At 48.9% G+C, this 3,625-nt stretch overlaps 1 non-coding gene and 1 pseudogene across 1 annotated transcript; both read left to right on the top strand.

Moving 5' to 3' along the window:
• Positions 1-2,607: 2,607 nt before the first annotated feature.
• On the top strand, positions 2,608-2,810 carry LOC127642825 (uncharacterized; annotated as a pseudogene).
• A 395-nt stretch (positions 2,811-3,205) lies between these two features.
• Positions 3,206-3,367, top strand: LOC127642824 (U1 spliceosomal RNA). The gene has a single exon (XR_007970419.1). It is a non-coding gene; the product is annotated as a U1 spliceosomal RNA (small nuclear RNA).
• The last annotated feature ends 258 nt before the right edge of the window (positions 3,368-3,625 follow it).

The following is a 3,625-nucleotide window of genomic DNA, read 5'->3' as shown; positions in this document are numbered from 1 at the left end:
AAAAGCAGAGCGTAGCCGGGCTCAGGCCGCAGGTGGTCGGAGGAGCTGCAAACTTTGTGGTCCAATGGAGCCCTGAATACAGCAGAAGGGTGGGCCAGAGCCAGGTACCTTCAGGGAGTCTTGATGGATTTTTACTGGGGCAAAGCTAAAACCTTCCTGCTGTGGTCAGGGTCCCAGAAACGCCAGTTGGATGAGAAACCAACAAAGTTTTTCTTTTCCTCAGTACGGGGTCGTCAGCAGCGTAGTAGCATTGAGGGCCTGTTAGGGCAAGGAGGATTGGTCTCCTCTGTAGAGGGAATGTTGCAGGTGGCTGCTGAGTTCTATAGGGAGCTCTTCAGGGGTAGGGCTACTTTGAGTCACGCCACGGGGGATTTCCTGGCGGGGTTGATAGATGTTTTAGACAAGGAGGAGAGTGAGGCTTTAGAAGGTCCTTTGAGCCTTCTTGAGGTTGAGGCGGCATTGCACTCTCTGAAAACGGGTACAGCTCCAGGGTGCGACGGACTCCCAGTAGAGTTCTACAAGGCCTTTTCCCCCTTGATAGGGGCAGAGCTGGTCGAAACGTACCAGGAGAGCTTGACGAAGGGGCAATTGCCTCCTACTTTGAGGACAGGTTTAGTGACCCTCCTCTACAAGAAGGGGAGGAAGGAGGACCTGGAAAATTGGAGGCCGATAACCCTGCTCACTACCGACTACAAGGTGCTGGCAAAGGTTATAACTGAGCGGCTAAAAAAGTGGTTAGCTTAGTAGTCCATCCCGATCAGACGTCGCGGGGTGCCAGGTAGATCGAGTAAGCTGAACCTGGCCTTGGTCAGGGACATCATCAGCTGGGCCGAACAACGTCATCTGCCTTTGTCAATTTTGAACCTAGACCAAGAGAAGGCTTTTGATAGGGTAAGTCACCCTTTTTAATGTCCGTTCTGGAGCACCTGAGGTTTGGTCCTATCTTCAGGTCCTGGGTTATGCTTCTATATGCGGGGCCATGAGCAGAATCGAGGTGAATGGGTTCTACTCTGAGCTGGTAGAGCAGCGGAGAGGAGTAAGGCAGGGATGCCCGTTGTCCCCCCTACTATATATTTTGACTCTCGAGCCCCTTATGGCGGCTCTACGATCGGCCCCTTCCTTGAAAGGAGTGCACTTACCTGGTGGTAGGGGAGCAAGTGCGAAGGTTGCAGCGTACGCTGATGACACAACGTTGTTCTTGACCTCTGAGCAGGATTTTAAAGTGGCAGATAAGATACTGCATGAGTTTTGTGAGATATCTGGGGCTCGCGTGAACGTGGGTAAGTCTTCTGCGATGTTCGTTGGGCATTGGGCTGGGAGAACAATAGTGCCAGGGGGATATACCTTGTGCCCTGATGGTTTAAAGGTATTGGGAATTAACTTTTTTAGGAGGAATAGTGCACAGGAGAACTGGGGGCCAAGTTCAAAGCTGCAAAAGCAAAGGTAGTCAGATGGAGCTCAAGGAGGCTCTCATTGTGGGGTAGGTTAGAAGTGGTAAGGGGGGACCTTCTCCCCAGCCTGAACCACCTGGCATATATCTTTCCAGTCCCCTTTTGGTATGGTAAGAAACTGGAGAAGCTCGTCTTTTCCTTCCTCTGGAGGAACAGAACCGAAATGGTCGCCAGGGCCCAGATGTACCGCCCTCTGAAGGAAGGAGGTAGGGGAGTGCCCTGTATCCCTTTAAAAATGGAGGCCCTTTTTTCCTCCTTTGCGGCACATTTGGTGGCCCGGACCACAGAGCACAGCGCAAAGTTCCTTGCTCAGTTTTGGTTGGCCTTTCCATTGAGGTCTATGGTCCCATGGAGAGGAACAATGCCCTGGTCTCGTGGATAGGCCGGAGCACTACCAAAAGGTGGCAGTCTTCGTGGCAGGCAATCCCTGGTGTCTCGAAGAGTCTTTAATCTTAAGTCACAAGAAGCTGTATTGTAGGCACAGGGATGAGCTGTTAGAGGTGGGAGGGAAGAGCCGCAGCCCTGCGGGGTAGATTGGTCCATCCTGCAACCCTCCTATTTGGTGGGGTACTGCAAGGACCTGAACTGGCTGGCTGCTTTAGGACGGCTGCCAGCAAGGGAGCGTCTTTATAGACATGGTCAGGGAAAATCCCCACTGTGTCCAGTGGGTTGCAGGCAGGAGGAAACGATTGAGCATGCGCTGTGGTCCTGTACTGGAGCAACAGCATTTTGGCTTTTAGTAAGGAAGTGGTGGGAGAATTGGGGGGGTCCGCACATCACGAGAGATATAGTACTTAATGGGGAGGGGCTGAAGGAACTGGCAAAAAATCGCAGGAGAGTAGTGTGTGGGGTAATCTCAGAGGGAAAGAATATTCTGTGGGAATGGAGAACAGAGTGCGTGAGAAAGCAGTTGCCCTGTTTTTCTACAAAGAGGTTATTTTTCTGTTTACTTGGTAAAATAGCAAAAGAGGTAATCTGTTTCAAACTGTGTTATGGTGAGGAAGAATCAAGGAGGATATGGGGGGGGGTTATCGAGGGTAGGAGTAGGATAGCTCTTAGAAGCTAGGGGCATCACCTGGTCCTGTTTTTTGTTTCAGTTCTTGAAAGTTGTCAAAGACAAGGTTTTTAGTGGAGATTTATGTATAGTTGGATTTGAATTGTAATTTGTACCAAATAAATAAAAAAAAAAAAAAACTAAAAAAAAAATCTGTTCTTATCAGTTTAATATCTGATACGTCCCCTATCCGGGGACCATATATTAAATGGATTTTTGGGCCTGGGAGATGGAAGAGGGGCTTGCTCCGTCCACTCTACGTATCGACTTGGTATTGCAGTATTTCCAGGCACGGTGCGCTTCCCTTTCGGGGGATCAACATTTGTTATGAAAGGCAGAGATCTTTGATCATTAATTCAATAAGCGTCTGAGAGCGGGTAAATGAGGAATCTTTACTTTAGCTCTTGTTCAGGTGTGTGATTGCGTGTCCGTGAACGAACCGCCGACTCGTCGGCTGAAAGCGAATGGTATAGTGCTGTTGTCGTTCGCTCCTGAGACCACAAACTGTCACAAGGCAGAGAACTAATACACAGACTTGGTAGCAATAAAAGTTGGGGTTTAAAATTTGTGTACACGCCTGTTTAATTGCAAAGCGCATTCATGCACTAGAAGTTGTGGATGATTTGTTTGTGTATGAGGACAACGTTGGTATGAATGGTAAAGAGGAGAATGGGCCCTCTGCCCCAAAACCCTTGCACTTATACTTACCTGGTAGGGGAGACACTATGATCATGAAGGTGGTTCACCCAGGGTGAGGCTCGGCCATTGCACTTCGGTTGTGCTGACCCTTGCGAATTCCCCAAATGTGGGAATCTCGACTGCATAATTTCTGGTAGTGGGGACTGCATCCGCGCTCTCCCTGGTCATTCGCTTTAAAAAAAAACTATCTCTGTTGTGTTTGTCGGGCGTGCTCTCAATTAAGGTGCTTCCCATAAACGCCAACCTGATCATTCGTTTTGCACTGTTTAGATTTTAAGACAGCATTAAACAATGTTGATGTTAAAAAGGCCATTACTAGTAATATGCCTTCTGACATAAATCTTTTTCTTTTGCCGAGATTGATCGACGCACAGCATACAGCATAGCAGCCAATCAGCGTTCGCTGATCTACGTGCATGCG

The sequence above is a fragment of the Xyrauchen texanus genome, unplaced genomic scaffold (genome assembly GCF_025860055.1).
Source record: "Xyrauchen texanus isolate HMW12.3.18 unplaced genomic scaffold, RBS_HiC_50CHRs HiC_scaffold_874, whole genome shotgun sequence".
Lineage (NCBI taxonomy): Eukaryota > Metazoa > Chordata > Actinopteri > Cypriniformes > Catostomidae > Xyrauchen > Xyrauchen texanus.
This window is presented reverse-complemented; position numbering and strand designations above follow the sequence as displayed.